Here is a 22,450-nt window from a genome sequence, read left to right on the forward strand (position 1 = left end):
TTCCAGCTGGCGTTCTCCGTTTCAGCTTGTAGTAGTACATGGAGTGTAATGGCTGCTCAGCTTCTTTATTATGATAACTCTCAATGTATTCTTTTGGCATTTATCCCTGCTGCTAAATGGCTCAGTCTTTTTCTCTTGTAAAATTTAAATCATTTATTTACTGAATGCTCAGTACCTTTGCATAGCTCAAAAATCAAATGGTATAGGGACTTCCCTGTTGGCACAGTGGTGAAGAATCCGCCTGCCGATGCAGGGGACATGGTTTGATCCCTGGTCCAGGAAGATCCCACATGCTGTGGAGCAGCAAAGCCCGTGCACCACAACTACTGAGCCTGCGGCTCTAGATCCTGCAAGCCATAGCTACTGAGCCTGCGTGCCACAACTACTGAAGCCTGCACACCTAGAGCCCGTGCTCTGCAACAAGAGAAGCCACCGCAACGAGAAGCCCGAGCACCACAACAAAGAGTAGCCCTCAATCGCCACAACTAGAGAAAGCCCGCGTGCAGCAATGAAGACCCAATGCAGCCAAAAATAAATTAATTAATTAAAAAAGAAAAATTTCTTAAAAAAAAAAAATCGAATGGTGCAGAAGTGTTTCTGCCATCCCCTTTCCCTGGCCACTCAAATTTTGGCAATCCAAATCAACAGGTTCTTATGTATACTTCCAGATAGGTGTGTGTGTATATGTATACACACATATATATACATATATATACACATACATATATGCATGTGTATCCTCCCAGTCTTTTTTTTTTTTGAGAACAATGGAAGCATATATACTGTTTTGCACCTCGCTTTTTTTTTTTCCACTTAATTTATCTTGGAGATTCTTCCATGTTAGTAAGTAAAGCACTTGCTTTTCTTTTTTTTAATGCATGGCATTTCATTGTATGGATGAATTATATAATTTGGTTGTTTCAAACAGTGCTGTAGTGAAAAATCTTATGTATCATTTGAAACATGTGCTAGGTATAGCTGTAGAATAAATGCCTTGAATTGGAATTGCTGACAGAAAGGATATAGGGATTTCAGAATAGCCATTTATTAAATAAACTATGTTGATTCACCTTTTTGTATAGTAAAATCCTGTGTGCATTTGATTCTGTTTCTGGATTTTCTGTTCTTTCTGTTGATTTGCCTAATTATGTGCCAGTATCACACTGTTTTAATGTATTTTTATAATGTGTGGTATAAATAAGAATATATAGCCTTTTGTGCTAAACTGCCTTGCTTTAAATCTTCACTTCCTTAGCTGTGTGATCTTGGGCAAGTTACTTAACATCCCTATAATTCAGTGTCCTTATTTGTAAAATAGAGATGATAATACCTATCTAATAAGGTTATTAGGAGTAAATGAGTAAGTTTATATAAAGTGCTTAGAAATAGTGTTTGGCATGTAATTAGTGCTTTATAGGTATTAGCTCTTTGTTGTTGCTGCCGTCCAGTAGGACTAGTTCATTTCTCTTTATTTTCAGAGTATTCCTGGCTATGCCTGCTTGCTTATTTTTTAATATTAACTTTCGAATCAGTTGGTTTGTCTAGTTAGATTAGGTTATAGGTTGGTAACAACAGCTCCCCACCGCAGTCTTAGTGCATTAACACATCAAAAGTTTGTCATACTACCTGTTCAGTGTAGATCAGTGTGTGTTGGAGGAGGGGGTCTTGGCAGAGGTGGGAGAGGGATTCTGCCTATCTTTTCTCATCCAGAGACCCAGGCTGTTAAGTCTTACACCGTCATTCTAGAATGCTGGCGGTTGCGTTGCAGAGGGAAAGAGAGAATGGTGAATCAAGTACTAGTGGAAACTTTAAAAACCAGAAGAGATGTTTGGCATCACATCATGTCAAGGGGATGGGGAGGGTACAGTTTTGCTATGTGCCTGGGAGGGCAGCTAGAAATATTTGATGGAGAGCAGTAATGACTACCTTAAGTTTGCTCTGCTGGTTGCTAAATATTGGGTCGTTCTTTGTGTTGTATATGTAACACACTAACCCCCTCCCTTAGAGAGAGGACCCAAATTTCTATCTAGTAACTATGTTGAGCTCAGAGGAGGTTCCTTTAGGCCCAGAGAGCTGTGAATGAAACAGATGTTATCAGCTGGACTATTAGAAGAGCATCCTATTAGTATCTTCTCAGGCTCCTTGGTGGTTGTGGGAGTAGAGGTATGAAAGGAACTTCCACTTTCAACTCTACATATGTCTATATTTGAAAAACAATTTTTTTTTTTTTACAGTTAGCAGGTGCTGTGTAAAGAGATATGTTAAGACAACCTACCGCAAAAGAATCCTCTTATCTCCTATTTACACTAAATTAAATAATGTATAATAAGTGGCACAGCCAAAACTGGACTGTAATGTAAGACTTACTTAGCCCACTGTGCTTTCCAGTATACCAAGCTACCTCTCTTAATGCATGAGCTTCTGTGTTATAGCTTTCTTTTTTTTTAAGACTGTTTTAATATTTTATTTATTTATTTATTTTCTTATATTTTTTTGGCTGCATCGGGTCTTAGTTGCAGCATGCAGGATCTTCATTGAGGTGTGTGGGATCTTTCATTGCGTGCAGGTTTCTCTCTGGTTGTGACCTGCGGATTTTCTCTTTAGTTGTGGTGCGTGGGCTCCAGGGCGTGTGGGCTCTGTAGTTTTGCAGCACGTGGGCTCTCTCGTTGAGGCACGGGAGCTCAGTAGTTGTGGTGTGGCATGTGGGATCTTAGTTCCCCAACTAGGGATCGAACCCGTGTCCTCTGCATTGGAAGGCAGATTCTTTACCACTGGACCACCAGAGAAGTCCTAGCTTTCTAACAATAATATAAATGTAGTTTTTTTTGTTACTTGCAATGAATATAGAAAGAGAAAAAGCAGTTTACTTTGAGGAGGATAATTTTGGGGAAAATAATGGAAGTGAAGAATGATCTAAAGTCTAAGGAGGACCTCAGTGAGAGGACAGTCTGTACTAATAGGGAGGGTGATGGTGCATGTTAACTGGCTCCTAACTTGAAGATCTTTCCTGGAGTATTTTGTTTTTTTTATTTTTGATCACTGAGTTTTGAGGGGAGAGCTTACAAAGCTAACAGAAGTATGGCCGGCCAAGTGTGAAATGTTTGTTTTTTGTATTATTTGTACAAGTATAAAATGTTTATTACAAAGATCTTGCTTCATCTTTAAACTAGAAAAAGGGAGAAAAAGCCATATATTTACTACTCGTTTCTTTCATTTCTTTAAGGGTAAAGGAAAAGAATTTTTTCTTATTACAAAAGTGGTATATTTCATTATTAAAAAAAAACATAAGCAAAAAGTAAAACAACCCCCAAACCCATCTTCCTGTTTGGGGACAACAATCATTAAAGTTCTCGTGTGTAACCTTTTAAACCCTCTTTTCATAGTTTGTGTTGTTAATCAAAAAGTATATAAAACATACATGCAATTTTTGTTAACTATCTTTTTTTCACTTCATATATTTTGAAACTTTGTAAATCTTAAAGGAGAAAGGGTTTTTTTTGTTTGTTTTTTTTTGGTCCTCTTAGAACTTCTTTTGCATTTATTCTTCCTCATATTATTTAACACCCATACTTTAGTCTTACACTTTTGTAATTCCTGTTTCCTTAGTTAGATAAGTTCTTCATTGAAGGCTTCTGTATTCTTCATTCTTCTGAGCTTATTATTAAGTTAATTTAAGGACAGGATACATTAATGGGAGAGATTGTAGGGAAAAAAGCAGAAGACATTTCAGCAATTATTTCACGGTACAGATCAGTGAGTAATTCAGTCCAGCATTGCTTAATTTGCTGATACAACCCCAAAACTAAGAAAGTACAACCGTGTGTATGTATATTTAAAAACCTTTCCTTTTTTTAAGCTAAAGTAAAATATTTCTATGATGTTAATTTTTTAATATGACCCTTTGAATAGAGCATACTTAGTCTGAGGCATTAACTCAAAAATGTGGAGGAGGACAGCAGGGTTGTGTTCTATTCCTTTTGAAATGTCATGAGTTGTTTAACTTCTTTCAAGAAGAAGGAAGCGTGGGTTTACTGTCTAGTTTTTTTTTTTTTCCTAATATATTTATTTATTTATTTTTGGCCACGTTGGGTCTTTGTTGCTGTGCGCAAGCTTTCTCTAGTTGTGGTGGGCAGGGCCTACTCTTTGTTGTGGTGCGCAGGCTTCTCGCTGCAGTGGCTTCTCTTGTTGAGGAGCACGGGCTGTAGGTGCACAGGCTTCAGTAGTTGTAGCATGCGGGCTCAGTAGTTGTGGCTCTCAGGCTCTAGAGCGCAGGCTCAGTAGTTGTGGTGCATGGGCTTAGTTGCTTCACGGCATGTGGGATCTTCCTGGACGAGGGCTTGAACCCGTGTCCCCTGCATTGGCAGGCAGATTCTTAACCACTGCGCCACCAGTGAAGTCCCTGGAGACACATTTTGGATAGAAAACAGGGATCACCAAAAACAAAACAGCAGCAGTACGTTGTTTCCAAAGAGAACTTCTCAGCGGTGCAGAAAAGACTGAACATAAGCAGGCTTGAGACCCATAATCCTTAGAACCCCCTGCCTACAAGGTTGGCCCTTGGCTGGTATCTAGGAACTTTGATTTTGGGAGGGTTTCCACCATTCCCAGAACTGTGAAGAGTGGCTCACTGTGTCTAAACTGTTAGTACAAACAATGTGGTTTATGCTCAACACCTACTTTCCTTTTGGGAGTCAGAATTTTGCTACATGGTAGGTAGAGGGTGCCTACGTGACGAGCCCCTAAGAAAAACCTTGGGTACTGGACCTCTAAGGAGCTTACTCTGTAGACAGCATTTTACACATGTTGCTAAAACTCATTGCTAGAGGAGTTAAGTGTGTCTTTTGTGACTCCCCTGGGAGAAGTCTCTTGGAAGCTTGTACCTGATTTCCTGCAGACTTTACCCCATCTGACTTTTCCTTTTGCTGATTATGCTTTGTATCTTTTAGCTTCAATAAATCATTACTATAAGTACAACTGTGTGCTCAGTCATCATAGTGAATCATTGAACCTGGGAGTGATCTTGGGGAAGCCCCCCAGCACAACAGTGGATCAGATAAAATTATAACTGGAATCTACCATGCTCATGGAAAAAGGCCTCTACATGGAAGTATCCAATAGGTAGATGTCAATTTTTTGGTTTGAATAATGTCTAAATAGGGTAGTAGATAGAATAAATGAAACTAAAAGTAATTTTGGGGTCAATAGGAGAGGGAAGAAAGCTCTTAATCTGTGACTGAGAAACTTTGGTTCAAGGTTCTATTTTTATGAAGCTGGATCTTGGTGTCAGGCTATCTGCTAAGGTTCTGTACTTTATAAAAATGTTATTCTAAAGGGAGAACTTGAAGCAACAAATGTGACTCAAAGCGCTATGATGTAGAAAGTACATGGGGTTTGGATCTAGACAGATTTGGGTTAGAATTGTGGTTTATTAACTATGTGAATTGTTTGAACTTATTTCTTCATTATAAAATGAGGATAATACTGCTGTATGGCTGGCTTGATTATTAAACAAGATAATGTATACAAAGCTTCTCCCACTGTCTTGCACAGAATTGCCTTAAAAATTGTTAGTATACTTTTTCTGCTCTCAAGATATAGAGAGATTGGAGAAATTTAAAGGGGAAAAAGGAGAGAACATGAAGCTTGGGTTTCTCTTCTCCTTATTGGTTTGATGTGAGGTTGGGTGTGAAGGTTAGTGAGGAGAGAAGAATCATTAAGTTTTAGAAAATGGAATTTTAAATTTATCTCCAAAATCACCCAGGGGAACTTTTCATAGTTTAAGAACTAAGAATATCATTAAGTACAAAGTCAAGAAGGGGCTAGGGGAGGCGTAGGAACTTCATGAATGTTTTTCTGTACCTTTATGGTGAGGTTGTCATAAATTAGTTGACACCTGTGTGTTATCAGGTTTCAGTAACTGATTAAATACATCCAGCGTCTATTCTCTCATGATGAATACTCCCAGGTAATAATGGGACAATTTGGACTAATTTATAGGCATGATTTCCTATTAGAATTTTTAGAATCAGTGTTTAGAAATAGTGGCATCTTAAAACAGAATTGTATAATTCTGATGTATGTATGTGTTTTTGTTCTTTTTATAACTTTATTTTTTAAATTTATTTTTATTTTATTTATTTTTGGCTGTGTTGGGTCTTCGTTGGCTGTGTGTGGGCTTTCTCTGGTTGCGGCGGGCGGGGGCTACTCTTCGTTGCTGTGCGTAGGCTTCTCTTTACGGTGGCTTCTCTTGTTGCAGAGCACGGGTTCTAGGCGCCCGGGCTTCAATAGTTATGGCACGTGGGCTCAGTAGTTGTGGCTCGTGGGCTCTAGAGCATAGGCTCAGTAGTTGTGGCGCATGGGCTTATTTGCTCCGTGGCATGTGGGATCTTCCCGGACCAGGGCTCAAATCCTTGTCCCCTGCATTGGCAGGCGGATTCTGAACCACTGTGCCACCAGGGAAGCCCTATAATTTTATTTTGAAAGTTAACATCATAGAATAGTTGCAAGAAAAAATTAAGAATTCTTTTACTCTTTGCCCTGTTTTCCCAATTGTTAACATTTTATTTTGTTTATGTTCCCTCCCTCCCTTTCTACCTTTTCCTCCTTTGCCTCCTCTGCTTAACCATGAGTATGTATCAACATCACCTGTAGAATATTAAAAAGAAAAAAAGTGCGTTCCTTCTGAACCAATCAGGTGCATTTACTAGGCTAAATCCCACAGCCTTGAAGTATATCTGCTTTAGTGTTCACTTTTCTCAGTATATTATTTTATTATCCCCTGGGTTCCATTATTGCTATTGAGAAGTTAGCTGTCATTATAATTATCCTTCCTGGAGACAGTCTGTCGTTTCTTTTTGGTGGTTTTGTAAATCTTTTTGTCTTTAGTATTTAGCATTTTCACTACACAGTAACTACTAGGTATAGATTTCTTATTATTTATCCTGTTGGTAATTCTTTGTGCTTTTTTTTTTTTTTTTGGCCATGCTGCGTAGGTTGCAGGATTTTAGTGCCCCAACCAGGGATTGAACCCTTGAGCCCTTGGCAGTCAAAGCGCCGAGTCCCAACCATCGGACCGCCAGGGAATTCCCTCTCTACTCTTTTCTTTTTCAACATTGTTTAGACATATGTTGGACCTTTTGTTCTATTCTCATGTTGCTTAACCTCTGTTCCGTATTTTCAGTTGTTGTATCACTGTGCTACATTTTGTGTATTTCTTCAGAGTGCTCTTTACCTGATCTAATCAGCTATTTAATTCATCGAACTTCTAATTTCAGTGATTATATTTTCTGTTTCTGCAAGTTCTATTTGATCCTCTTTAAATTGTCTTTTTAAAAACTGTGGTAAAATACACATAGTATAAAATTTACCATTTTAACAGTTTAAGTGTACAGTTCAGTGGCATTAATTACATTCGCATTGTGTGACCATCGCCACTATCCATCTTCAGAGTTATTTTCATCCTGCAAAACTGAAACTCTGTACCTATGAAACAATAACTCCTCATTTATCCTTCCTCCAGTCCCTGGCAACCACCATTCTACATTTTCTCTATGACTTTGGCTACTCTAAGAACCTCATATAAGTGGAATCATACAGTATTTGTCCTTTTGTGATTAACTTATTTCATTTAACATAATGTCCTTAAGGTTCATCCATGTTGTAGCATGTGTCAGATGATATTTCATTGTATGCATGTTCCACATTTTGTTTACCTATTCATCTGTTGATGGAACACTTGGGTTGCCTCCACCTTTTGACTACTGTGAGTAATAACTGCTATGAACATCTGTGTACAAATATGTGTTCGAGACCCTGCTTTAATTTCTTGGGGGTATATATCCAGAAGTGGAATTGTTGGAATATATGGTAAATCTATATTTGAGGAAGTGCCATACTGTTTTCCATAGTGGCTGCATCACTTTATGTTCCCCCCAGTACTACTCAGGGGTTCCAGTATTACCACATAGTCATCAACATTTATTATTATTGTTTTTTTTTTATGGTAACCATCCTAACGGGTATGAGGTGGTAAATCATTGTGGTTTCAGTTTGCACTTACCTAGTGATTAGTGATGTTGAGCATCTTTGCATGTGCTTATTGGCCATTTATATATCTTCTTTGGAGAAATGTCTATTAAAGTCTTTTGCCCAAAAATAAATCAGGTTTATTTTGTTGTTGTTGAGTTGTTGGTCTTTTTTGATAGTGAATTTTGTTTCTTCATTTACTGTCATCATCCTCTTTTTCTTTAAACATATACAGTACTTTATATATATTGCTGAGTAACCAGTTATTTCAGAGTTTAGCAGCTTAAAAATACCAATATTTATGATCTCACATGATTTCTCAGTGTCAGATATCCAGAAGTTTCTTAGCTTGGTGGTTCTGGCTCAGGGTGTCTTGTGAAGTTTCAGTCAAGCTGCCAGCTGGAGCTGCAATCATCTGAAGGCTCATCTGGGGCTGGAGGATCTGTTTCCAAGATGGCTTATGCATGTGGCTGCTGGTGGGAGGCTTCATTTCCTTGCCCTGTGGGCCCCTCTGCATGGCTGTCTCAATGTCCTCATAGTATGGCAACTGGCTTTCCCCAGAGCAAGTAATCTTCGAACAGAATGTCATAATTCCTTTTATGACCTAGTCCCCAAGTTACACAACTTTACATCCATCTTACTCTGTTTGTTAGAAGCAAGTCCCTAATTCTACTCCAAGGGTAGGGAATTAAGCTCTGCCTCTTTTTTACTTTTTTTTTTTTTTTCCCCCGTACGTGGGCCTCTCACTGTTGTGGCCTCTCCCGTTGCGGAGCACAGGCTCCAGACGCACAGGCTCAGCGGCCATGGCTCACGGGCCCAGCCGCTCCGCGGCATGTGGAATCTTCCCGGACCGGGGCACGAACCCATGTCCCCTGCATCGGCAGGCAGACTCTCAACCACTGCGCCACCAGGGAAGCCCTAAGCTCTGCCTCTTGAGGAGAGGAATATCAAACAGTTTGACAAGGAATAGATGAGAACAACTCTAGTACTGTGTTAATGCTAGTAATGAAGTAGTTTTTAACAACAAACTAAAACTCTAAAGAATAATCTTAGATGACAGAAGCAAAGTTTACCTCTTACAGGTTAAATGGGGCCAATACTAATAGTATTTACATGTGGCTGGCATTGTTCTAGGTGGTTTACACATGTATCGCTTAATTTTCACAGCAACCTAATAATAGAACTAATGATACAACTCTCTAAGTAACCTAATAAAATGAGCAGCCATTATTTAAATAAGTCAGTAAAAGGTGAGATACATAGTGCTATGAGAAGCAATAATAGTGAAATTTTACCTAGTCAGGGAGATGAGTGCTGATTTAGTTGAGATTTGAAGGATGGGCAGTTATTAAATATATTAGTAGATAGGAGTGGGGAAGAGTGTTTCAGATAGAGGGAGCAGAACGTATAAAGACCATGTGGATGGAGAAAGCATGGTAGCATTATTTTCAATGTGTAAGTATAATTGAAAAGGCTTTGTATACTTGTATTCTTCATTAGATTTTGCTCGATTACTTGGCAAAAATATGAAATAGTCATTGTTTAGTGTTATGTATATAGTGTCTTAAAAATTTGTTTTTAAGTCATTCTCCTTATTCTCCATATTATCAGAAATTATGTGGTATGTAAAAACATTATTTTCAAGCCTTTGTCAGTAGTTTCTCAAATTCATTTTTTGTAACCACTAGCTCTTTAAAAGTATTCTGCTTAATATTCATAATTCAATTGTTCACAGATCAGTGAGGTAATTTGAGTAATTTTCTGTTAATATTCTCCAGTTATCTTTTAATTTTTGTCATTTTGATTATAGTGTGTCTTGATGTGTTCCTCTGTGGGTTAATCCTGTATGGGACTCTCTGTGCTTCCTGGACTTGTTAGTGACTGTTTCCTTTCCCAGGTTAGGGATGTTTTCAGCTGTTATCTCTTCACATATTTTCTCAGGCCCTTTCTCTGTCCTCCTTCTGGGACCCCTATAAGGTGAATATTAGTGCACCTGATGTTGTCACGGAGGTCTCTGTCCTCATTTCTTTTCATTCTTTTTTTTGTGGCAGTGATTTCCACTACTCTGTCTTCTAGTTCACTGATCCATCTTGGCTGCTCTCCTTTTTATGGTATTTTGAGTTACATTTGTCATATGTTGAAATGCCCCAGGAACACTTTGGCCATATCCTGGGTTACTCCCATGGAACCACTGCAATACCTCCAGACACAAAGCCTGAGGCTTTGGGCACCCCTGCCTGGCCATGGACTTGGCAATCTCCTTCTTCCAAGTAATTTTCCTAGTAAACTTCCTTTGCTTTGAATTATATTATTAAGAAACTGTTAAAGAAGATTGATTTTACATTTCTAAATTCATGCTCAGTTTATATAACAATTCTTAGAAGAGATTATATTTGAAACAGTATTTTTTCAAGAAACAGATTTGGTTCTGTCTTGCAGGGCCCCTACTGACTTCAAAATTATGAAATTAAAAAAAAATGTTAACATTGCTTTGACCATGGAAAAAATCTGCTTTTCAGGTAAGAGTTTTAGTGAATTTGTCATGCTCAAATACTTAAAAGTTCAATTTAATAACCAAAAAAACTGTTCCTCACCAGTCCACTAGGGGAGACTCCAGTACTTAGGAAGAAAATACAGTTGCTACTATAGTTTAAAAATTATCTCTTGCTTAATAAAATTATTACTTTCCTGCTTGCTTAGATTTAAAAAAAGTATACTATTTAGGACTGGTTTGGGTTATTAATTTGACAATATTCATCTGTGGAAGAATTTACAGCATTTTTTTCAGCTTTATTAAGGTATAATTGACAAATGGTAATTTTGCATATTTAATTAAGGCATCAAGTTGTATGTTTGTTATGTTTTGATATATGTTGATGATACAACAGGCATGATGTTTTGATGTGTATACATTGTGAAATGAACACCACAGTCAAGCGAATTAACATATCCATCACCTCACAAAGTTATTTTCTTTTTTTTAATGTTGAACACTTAAGACCTACTGTCGCAGCAAATTTCAGGTATACAAATACATTATTATTATTTTTGTTAGCTTTGAGGCATTTTATTATAAAAAGCTGGTACTCATATACATAAATGAGTAAGAACTTAAAACTCATCATACATGTACTTCATTTTTTAGCTTGACCTTCTAGTAAATCTTTAGCTTCATTGATTTTGGCTGCTATATAAGAAGATCCTCCCTTGTCTGGGTGATTTAAAAGCATAATTAGTTGATGAGCATCTCTTATTTTTGCCTTATTGGCAGTAAGGCTTACATCTAGTGTTAATGCTGCTTCCTGTTTTGTCATTTTGGGCTCAAACCCACCTCTGTAATAGCCACCACTGAAGGCAGATTTCGGTAGACTTTGAAAAACTTGTTTTACTTGAGGCTCCATATGCTTCATCCTTGGAAAGCGTAATGGCCTGCAAATCCTTCAGCAGCAATGGTCAGTCCAACTGCTACCACTGTACTGGCCATGGTTCCTGCTCGGCTCCTCTGCTTCCACCGGGAGCGTGGTTTATCCCACCCCACCAACTCTATGCCTCTACCACAAAGCAACGCGGCCACCACCACCAACACGTGCAAAACCCCAAATACGTTATTTTTAACTCCAGTCACCATGCTGTACATTAGACCTCCAGAATTTATTCACCTTGCATAACTGAAACTTTGTACCCTTTGACCAACATCTCCCAGATTCAAGAAAGCAATTTAGGCTCTTGTGCTTACTAGGAAAAGGTTATCACACTTAATGTTTCAGAAAATACTTCAGTCAGCCAAAAATTTATTCTTTATTTATTTTTTCTAAGCCCTTTTTTCATTTCTTCTATGATATGATTGTATGAGTTTTCTACATATCATGGATTTCATTCCTGTATGCCTTGAACATAGATTCTTAAAGTGACTTTGTCAGATTTAACTCATCAATTCATCTGATTTCTGCTATTTATAAGTACAACAGATGGGTGAAATCATGTGCCATCATGATAGCATGCTTTGAAAAGTGTTTCCATTTTTCAGACAGTTTGGGATAAGAGTAAGTATATATATTTGTCCATTGAAAATAAAGGTGGTATAGGAATTATTGAGAGTTTGTTTCAATTTGAGCTTGGGTGATGATTTTATAGGATATTATGGTGATAACAGTGTTGGGTAGAAGGACTGTGTTTGACTTCCTCATATTGTGTGTTTTGTTATTTTTAATCTCTATAGCCCTAGCAAAATGGGGAAAGAGCTAGAGAGTGTTGGGATAATCAGGCCTTTTAGTTATGCATCTGGTTAGGTTGACTAGCATGGCCTAGATACCAGCTATGTATACCTATGATAGAATGAGAGCCAGAGTATTCCTATGAACCATATTTTGTAACTAGTTCTGTAACTGCTGAGTATGGTTAAGTTCCCTGCTATGTACAATGATTAATCAATAAATGAAATGTGACTGGTTCATGTTTTGTTGTATTTTGACTAGAGGAAAGGCAAAATGTCACAGTGTCACTGTTAGACTCACTTGCTTTCAATACTTTTTTGTTTGTTTGCAATGTGCTTTTTTTTAAAGTAAACAAAACAAAGACCATTGATAGTGTTTTTGCATAGGTCTAAACTTAATTTTTATATGATATGTTCCAACTGATTGTCATTGTTTTCTCTGACTTCAATTGAGGGAGTAATTAATTGTTCCATCTTTCATATAACACTATATAAACTGTTTCTTGGTAGTTTTGGGAAAACTCTTGGGTTTTTTTTTTTTTTTTTTTTTAACATCTTTATTGGAGTATAATTGTTTTACAATAGTGTGTTAGTTTTCCCTCTAGAACAAACTGAGTCAGTTATACATACACACATGCTCCCACATCTCCTCCCTCTTGCATCACCCTCTCTCCCACCCTCCCTATCCCACCCCCCCAGGCGGTCACAAAGCACAGAGGTGATCTCCCTGTGCTATGCAGCAGCTTCCCACCAGCTATCTAATTTACATTTGATAGTGTATATATGTCCCTGCCACTCCCCCACTTCGTCACAGCCCACCCCTCCCCCTCCCCATATCCTCAAGTCCATGCTCGAGTAAGTCTGTGTTTTATTCCCGTCCTACCACTAATCTCTTCATGACATTTTTTTCCCTTAGAGTCCATATATATGTGTTAGCATACGGTATTTGTTTTTCTCCTTCTGACTTACTTCACTCTGTATGACAGACTCCAGGTCCATCCACCTCATTATAAAAAACTCAGTTTCATTTCTTTTTATGGCTGAGTAATATTCCATTGTATATATGTGCCACATCTTCTTTATCCATTCATCTGTCGATGGACACTTAGGTTGCTTCCATGTCCTGGCTATTGTAAATAGAGCTGCAATGAACATTTTGGTACATGAGTCTTTCTGAATTATGGTTTTCTCAGGGTATATGCCCAGTAGTGGGATTGCTGGGTCGTATGGTAGTTCTATTTGTAGTTTTTTAAGGAACCTCCATACTGTTCTCCATAGCGGCTGTATCAATTTACATTCCCACCAGCAGTGCAAGAGGGTTCCCTTTTCTCCACACCCTCTCCACCATTTATTGTTTCTAGAGTTTTTGATGATGGCCAATCTGACCGGTGTGAGATGATATCTCATTGTAGTTTTGATTTGCATTTCTCTAATGATTAATGAGGTTGAGCATTCTTTCATGTGTTTGTTAGCAATCTGTATATCTTCTTTGGAGAAATGTCTATTTAGTTCTTCAGCCCATTTTTGGATTGGCTTGTTTGTTTTTTTGTTATTGAGCTGCATGAGTTGCTTATAAATTTTGGAGATTAATCCTTTGTCAGTTGCTTCATTTGCAAATATTTTCTCCCATTCTGAGGGTTGTCTTTTGGTCTTGTTTATGGTATCCTTTGCTGTGCAAAAGCTTTTAAGTTTCATTAGGTCCCATTTGTTTATTTGTGTTTTTATTTCCATTTCTCTAGGAGATGGGTCAAAAAGGATCTTGCTGTGATTTATGTCATAGAGTGTTCTGCCTATGTTTTCCTCTAAGAGTTTGATAGTGTCTGGCCTTAACATTTAGGTCTTTAACCCATTTTGAGTTTATTTTTGTGTGTGGTGTTAGGGATTGTTCTAATTTCATACTTGTACATGTTCCTGTCCAGTTTTCCCAGCACCACTTATTGAAGAGGCTGTCTTTTCTCCACTGTATATCCTTCCCTCCTTTATCAAAGATAAGGTGACCATATGTGTGTGGGTTTATCTCTGGGCTCTCTATCCTGTTCCATTGATCTATATTTCTGTTTTTGTGCCATATTGTACCATATTGTACCATTGTACAATATTGTACCATATTGTCTTGATTACTGTAGCCTTGTAGTAGAGTCTGAAGTCAGGGAGCCTAATTCCTCCAGCTCCATTTCTCGTTCTCAAGATTGCTTTGGCTATTCGGGGTCTTTTGTGTTTCCATACAAATTGTGAAATTTTTTGTTCTAGTTCTGTGAAAAATGCCAGTGGTAATTTGATAGGGATTGCATTGAATCTGTAGATTGCTTTGGGTAGTAGAGTCATTTTCACAATGTTGATTCTTCCAATCCGAGAACATGGTATATTTCGCCACCTATTTATATCATCTTTAATTTCTTTCATCAGTGTCTTACAGTTTTCTGCATACAGGTCTTTTGTCTCCTTAGGTAGGTTTATTCCTAGATATTTTCTTCTTTTTGTTGCAGTGGTAAATGGGAGTGTTTTCTAAATTTCACTCTCAGATTTTTCATCATTTGTGTATAAGAATGCCAGAGATTTCTTTGCATTAATTTTGTATGCTGCTACTTTACCAAATTCATTGATTAGCTCTGGTAGTTTTCTGGTAGCATCCTTAGTATTCTCTATGTATAGTATCATGTCATCTGCAAACAGTGACAGCTTTACTTCTTCTTTTCCTATTTGGATTCCTTTTATTTCTTTTTCTTCTCTGATTGCTGTGGCTAGAACTTCCAAAACTATGTTGAATAAGAGTGGTGAGAGTGGGCAACCTTGTCTTGTTCCTGATCTTAGTGGAAATGGTTTCAGTTTTTCACCATTGAGAACGATGCTAGCTGTGGGTTTGTCATATATGGCCTTTATTATGTTGAGGAAAGTTCCCTGTATGCCTACTTTCTGCAAGGTTTTTATCATAAATGAGTGTTGAATTTTGTCAAAAGCTTTCTCTGCATCTATTGAGATGATCATATGGTTTTTCTCCTTCAGTTTGTTGATATGGTGTATCACGTTGATTGATTTGTGTATATTGAAGAATCCTTGCATTCCTGGGATAAACCCCACTTGATCATGGTGTATGATCCTTTTAATGTGCTGTTGGATTCTGTTTGCTAATATTTTGTTGAGGATTTTTGCATCTGTGTTCATCAGTGATATTGGCCTGTAGTTTTCTTTCTTTGTGACGTCTTTGTCTGGTTTTGGTATCAGGGTGATGTTGGCCTCATAGAATGAGTTTGGGAGTGTTCCTCCCTCTGCTATCTGTTGGAAGAGTTTGAGAAGGATAGGTGTTAGCTCTTCTCTAAATGTTTGATAGAATTCGCCTGTGAAGCCATCTGGTCCTGGGCTTTTGTTTGCTGGAAGATTTTTAATCACAGTTTCAATTTCAGTGCTTGTGATTGGTCTGTTCATATTTTCTATTTCTTCCTGGTTCAGTCTCGGCAGGTTGTGCATTTCTAAGAATTTGTCCATTTCTTCCAGGTTGTCCATTTTATTGGCATACAGTTGCTTGTAGTAATCTCTAATAATCCTTTGTATTTCTGCAGTATCAGTTGTTACATCTCCTTTTTCATTTCTAATTCTATTGATTTGAGTCTTCTCCCTTTTATTCTTGATGAGCCTGGCTAATGGTTTATCAATTTTATTTATCTTCTCAAAGAACCAGCTTTTAGTTTTATTGATCTTTGCTGTTGTTTCCTTCACTTCTTTTTCATTTATTTCTGATCTGATCTTTATGATTTCTTTCCTTCTGCTAAATTTGGGATTTTTTTGTTCTTCTTTCTCTAATTGCTTTAAGTGCAAAGTTAGGTTGTTTATTCGAGATGTTTCCTGTTTCTTAAGGTATGATTGTATTGCTATAAACTTCCCTCTTAGAACTGCTTTTGCTGTATCCCATAGGTTTTGGGTCGTTGTGTCTCCATTGTCATTTGTTTCTAAGTATTTTTTGATTTCCTCTTTGATTTCTTCAGTGATCACTTCATTATTAAGTAGTGTATTGTTTAGCCTCCATGTGTTTGTATTTTTTACAGATCTTTTCCTATAATTGATATCTAGTCTCATAGTGTTGTGGTCGGAAAAGATACTTGATATGATTTCAATTTTCTTAAATTTGCCACGGCTAGATTTGTGACCCAAGATATGATCTATCCTGGAGAATGTTCCATGAGCACTTGAGAAAAATGTGTATTCTGTTGTTTTTGGATGGAATGTCCTATAAATATCAATTAAGTCCATCTTGTGTAATGTATCATTTAAAGCTTGTGTTTCCTTATTTATTTTCATTTTGGGCGATCTGTCCATTGGTGAAAGTGGGGTGTTAAAGTCCCCCATTATAATTGTGTTACTGTCGATTTCCCCTTTTAAGGCTGTTAGTATTTGCCTTATGTATTGAGGTGCTCCTATGTTGGGTGCATAAATATTTACAATTGTTATATCTTCTTCATGGATCGATCCCTTGATCATTATGTAGTGTCCTTCTTTGTCTCTTGTAATAGTCTTTATTTTAAAGTCTATTTTGTCTGATATGAGAATTGCTACTCCAGCTTTCTTCTGATTTTCATTTGCATGGAATATCTTTTTCCATCCCCTTACTTTCAGCCTGTATGTGTCCCTAGGTCTGAAGTGGGTCTCTTGTAGACAGCATATATATGGGTCTTGTTTTTGTATCCATTCAGCCAGTCTGTGTCTTTTGGTGGGAGCATTTAATCCATTTACACTTAAGGTAGTTATTTATATGTATGTTCCTATTACCATTTACTTAATTGTTTCGGGTTGTTCTTGTAGGTCTTTTCCTTCTCTTGTGTTTCTTGCCTAGAGAAGTTCCTTTAGGATTTGTTGTAGAGCTGGTTTGGTGGTGCTGAACTCTCTCAGCTTTTGCTTGTCTGTAAAGGTTTTAATTTCTCCATCAAATCTGAATGAGATCCTTGCTGGGTAGAGTAATCTTGGTTGTAGGTTTTTTTCCTTCACACTTTAAATATGTCCTGCCACTCCCTTCTGGCTTGTAGAGTTTCTGCTGAAAGATCAGATGTTAATCTTATGGGGATTCCCTTGTGTGTTATTTGTTGTTTTTCCCTTGCTGCTTTTAATATGTTTTCTTTGTATTTAATTTTTGACAGTTTGATTATTATGTGTCTTGGCGTGTTTCTCTTTGGGTTTATCCTGTATGGAACTCTCTGTGCTTCCTGGACTTGATTGACTATTTCCTTTCCTATATTAGGGAAGTTTTCAACTATAATCTCTTCAAATATTTTCTCAGTCCCTTTCTTTTTCTCTTCTTCTTCTGGGACCCCTATAATTCGAATGTTGGTGCGTTTAATGTTGTCCCAGAGGTCTCTGAGACTGTCCTCAGTTCTTTTCATTCTTTTTTCTTTCTTCTGCTCTGCAGTAGTTATTTCCACTATTTTATCTTCCAGGTCACTTATCCGTCCTTCTGCCTCAGTTATTCTGCTATTGATCCCATCTAGAGTATTTTTCATTTCATTTATTGTGTTGCTCATCGTTGCTTGCTTCCTCTTTATTTCTTCTAGGTCCCTGTTAACTGTTTCTTGCAAATTGTCTATTCTATTTCCAAGATTTTGCATCATCTTCACCATCATTATTCTAAATTCTCTTTCAGGTAGATTGGCTATTACCTCTTCATCTGTTAGGTCTGGTATGTTTTTATCTTGCTCCTTCATCTGCTGTGTGTTTTTCTGTCTTCTCATTTCGCTTATCTTACTGTGTTTGGGGTCTCCTTTTTGCACGCTGCAGGTTCGTAGTTCCTGTTGTTTTTGGTGGCTGTCCCCAGTGGCTAAGGTTGGTTCAGTGGGTTCAGTAGATTCCCTGGTTGGGGGGACTAGTGCCTCTGTTCTGGTGGATGAGGCTGGATCTTGTCTTTCTGGTGGGCAGGTCCTCGTCTGGTGGTGTGTTTGGGGATGTTGGTAACCTTATTATGATTTTAGGCAGCCTCTCTGCTAATGGATGGGGCTGTAGTCCTGTCTTGCTATTTGTTGGGCATAGGGTGTCCAGCACTGTTCTTTGCTGGTCCTTGAGTGAAGCTGGGTCTTGGTGTTGAGATGGAGATCTCTGGGAGATTTTTGCCGTCTGATATTACGTGGAGCTGGGAGGTCTCTTGTGGACTAGTGTCTTGAGGTTGGTTCTCCCACCTCAGGGACACCGCCCTCGTGCCTGGCTGGGGCGCCAAGAACCTTTAATCCACACGGCTCAAAATAAAAGGCAGAATAAATAGAGAGGAAAGAAAAGGAAGGAAGGAGGGAGGGAGGGAAGGAAGGCAGAAAGGAAGGAAGAAATGAAGGAAGGAAGCAAGAAAGGAAGGAAGGAAGGTGCAGAGGAAGAAAGGGAGGAAGGAAGAGAGGAAGGGAGGAAAGAAGGGGGGAAGGAAGGAAGAAAGGAGGGAAGGAGGGAAGAAAGGAAGGAAGAAAGGAAGAAAGAAAGGGAGAAGACAGAGTAGTATAAAGTATAGTTATTAAAATAAAAAATAATTATTAAGAAGAAAAATTTCCTTAAAAAAAAAAAACAAAACAGAAAAATGGGTCGGTCTAACCCTAGGACAAATGGTGAAAGCAAAGCTATACAGACAAAATCTCACACAGCAGCACACACATACACACTCACAAAAAGAAAAAAAAGGGGAAAATAATAGTATATCTTGCTCCCAAAGTCCACCTCCTCAACTTGGGATGATTCGTTGTCTGTTCAGGTTTTCAACAGATGCAGGGCACTTAAAGTTGATTGTGGAGCTTTAATCTGCCGCTTCTGAGGCTGGTGGGAGAGACCTCCCCCTCTCCTCTCTGTTCGCACAGCTCCTGGGGTTCAGCTTAGGACTTGGTCCTGCCTCTGCATGTAGGTTGTCCGAGGGCGACTGCCCTTCCCTCAGACAGGACGATGTTTTAAAAAAAATTTTATTAAGTAGAGATTACTTAAGTGATGTGGGAATATGTGTATATAGTTAAAATGATTTCATACAGGAAGATTGTCATATCACATAACACCTAATATTTTAATATACAAGAGTTGGAAAAGTATTCAGCATTATATGAATTTGAAAATTAAGTGCAGTGGTCTCTTATGTTATAGCTGGCAGAAATCAGTATTTATTCTTTCAAGTATGGTTTTATAATTCTGATCCTTCGTGATATAATACAAGTATAAAGTCCTGGGAAGGTCCTTAGGTCTAGTGTTGATATGTGAAGGATTTCATTACTATTGTCATGCTGGGTTTTCTCTTCTGAAGATGACCTTCTTCACATGGCCTTCATGTCAGTTGAGAGGAGCAATGTTTTCAAGAGAACTGGGAGTAACTTCCTGTTTAACTTGGGGATTAGCTGTGGTTAGAGTAGATAACAGGAAATGACTGAACAGCTACTTCCACTTTTCCCTTCCCAACCTTCTCACAACCCCATTACCAGGGCTAGGACTTCAAATTCTGGCTATACTGGAGCATATCTTAGAATATTCTTTGTAATTGCTGTCTTTGGTGACAAAATTTCTGATAACAATGTCCTTGGCAAACAACCTCATAATTAGTTAGTAAAAGGTATTACCACACTTGGCTGTTTTACCCTACCTGAATGAACTAGTGAATGTAGCTAACAACTTGCTAGTGACTCTTACAAGAGTAAGAGAACTGGTTAATATGATTCAACAGTAAGGGAACATTTAAGAAGGGAACGTAAAAGTTCTTGTGCTCTGAGAAATTCCTGAAAAACCTTATTAAACTATCCCAGGACATGAATAATGTCATATTTTTACCAGTAGCGTTCCACATCTTGAGAATGCAGAATTGAACTGGGAAGTTTATGTAATTCCAGCATCAATATTACTATCAAATTTTAAAATGTTATTAAAATTAATAGAAAGTTAACACATTAATTCAAGATTGAAGTTAACACATTAATATAATAAATGAAAAGTTAACACACTAATATAGTGTTAACACATTAAATAGTTCAAGATTTAAGAGGTATACATTTAATTGTCCCGTATCTCTCTCCCTTTAGCCATCCGGTTCTCTTCTCCAGAGGCAATATTTCCAGTTTAAATACACTTTGAACATTTATTATTTAAAGGACTTCTTTGGTATGTGTGAATAATTAAAGTTGATAGCATGGATTTTAGAGTCAGATGTTAAAATTTTTCATTTACAGTTGTCCCTCAGTATCTGCAGGATATTGATTCTAGGGCCCTCTGTGGATGCCGAAATCTGAGGATGTTCAAGTCTCATTTAAAATGGTGTAATATTTGCATATAACGTACGCATGTCCTCTGTATACTTTAAATCATCTTGTGATTACTTATAATGCCTAATACAATGTAGATGCTATGTAAATAGTTGTAAATACTGTGTACAGTGTTTTCGCCCTAAGAATCTTTGCTGCAAAGAATTATGCTGGAAGCAGTTTCACTGCACAACTACTTGACCATAAGACAATTTTGCCTTAAAAGATAAAATAACAAAAGTAAAAGAGAGACATTAAAAAGGACCTAATGAAACATGAAAAATTGAAAACAAAAACTTAAAAAGATCCTATTATGAAAAATGAAAATACAAAAAAAAACCTTGAATATATTTAAAGTGTTTGGAGATTCATGGTTATAGTTGTATTTGGCTGTATTGGGAATAAAGCGATACTTCTTTTTCAAAGTCCAACATTGAGGATTCAGGATCTAATGCTTCATGTCAGTTCTTTACAGTATAAAAAAAATTTGCTATTAAGTGTCTTCAGCTCTGCCTAGAAGTAAAATGGAAAAGGGATGCTGCTATTTCTTATCAATATATGTAACGTATATAACTGGTAGTACATATCTGGACTGCATTTAAGTGTTCCATCACATGCCTAGTCCTTATATTTCATCATATCATCTAAGCCAGATTCAGTGCTAAATACCAAAATTCTGTCTACATCATATTCTTCATTATTGAATAGCAAAAAATTTTCACCATTTTAAAGAAACTTATACTCATCAAGAATCACGTGGACTTCCCTGGTGGCGCAGTGGTTAAGAATCTGCCTGCCGGGCTTCCCTGGTGGCGCAGTGGTTGAGAGTCCGCCTGCCGATGCAGGGGACACGGGTTCGTGCCCCGGTCCGGGAGGATCCCACATGCCGCGGAGCGGCTGGGCCCGTGAGCCATGGCCGCTGAGCCTGCACTTCCGGAGCCTGTGCCCCGCAACAGGAGAGGCCACAACAGTGAGAGGCCCGCGTAACGCAAAAAAAAAAAAAAAAAAAAAAAGAAAAGAAGAATCTGCCTGCCAATGCAGGGGACACGGGTTCAATCTTCAATCCCTGGTCTGGGAAGATCCCACATGCCGCAGAGCAACTAAGCCAATGTGCCACAACTGCTGAGCTCACGTGCCACAACTACTGAAGCCTGAGCGCCTAGAGCCCTTGCTCCACAACAAGAGAGGCCACTGCAATGAGAAGCCCGCGCACCGCAACAAAGAGTAGCTCACTGCAACTAGAGAAAGCCCACATGCAGCAACAAAGAGCCAGTGCAGCCAAAAAAAAAAAAAGAATCATGTAACCATTTCTTTTTGGGGGGATAGGAGGAGCTTGAGTCTTCTTTTGCCTCCAGCTTCTTATATCGAGTGATAAAATTGGTAAAGATGGCATTAGAGAACAAGCTGTTGTATCTGAATTAGCTAAAGAATCAATAATTAATGCTCTTGAAGCCTTGTGAATTATTAACTGCATCTTTTGTGTTTGCTATAGCTTGGTAAACCTTTGGTTTTGTTGGGTGGGAAGGATGACTGTGCCCCCCAAAAGATTTGCAAAAACTGCTAGGTTATCATTTTCTAGTGTAATGAAACCTAAACTGTTGGTCAGTTATTTTATCTTTTATGCAAAATGGTCTTATGGCCAATTAGTTGTTTGGCAAAGCTGCTTGTGGCTAAGCGTCTCATGGTGAAAATACCTAGATCCTGTAAATACAGTATAAATGCTATGTAGATAGATGCTGGCGTGCTGCAAATTGAAGTTTTGCTTTTTGGAACTGTCTGGGTTTTTTTTTTTTTCTTCCCCTGATTATTTTCCATCTGTGGTTGGTTGAATCTGCCAATGTGGAACCCACGGATATGGTGAGCCAACTACATTTAATAGTTGCGCTTTCTTGGTACTGGGAATATGGCATTGAACAAATGAAACCACCTACCTTCATGGAGATTATCTTGTAGTGAGTAGAGACAGGCTTTTTTTAAAAGTTTA

At 38.0% G+C, this 22,450-nt stretch overlaps 1 protein-coding gene and 1 pseudogene across 11 annotated transcripts in view; one reads left to right on the forward strand and one right to left on the reverse strand.

Annotated features, from left to right (window-relative positions):
- Positions 1–22,450, forward strand: part of ABL2 (ABL proto-oncogene 2, non-receptor tyrosine kinase) — a 136,743-nt gene that overhangs the window by 16,805 nt on the left and 97,488 nt on the right. The gene's annotated exons all lie outside the window — the stretch shown is intronic.
- LOC131752384 (mitochondrial import inner membrane translocase subunit TIM14 pseudogene) lies at positions 11,160–11,509 on the reverse strand (annotated as a pseudogene).

This window comes from Kogia breviceps, chromosome 1 (assembly GCF_026419965.1).
Source record: "Kogia breviceps isolate mKogBre1 chromosome 1, mKogBre1 haplotype 1, whole genome shotgun sequence".
Classification (NCBI taxonomy): domain Eukaryota; kingdom Metazoa; phylum Chordata; class Mammalia; order Artiodactyla; family Physeteridae; genus Kogia; species Kogia breviceps.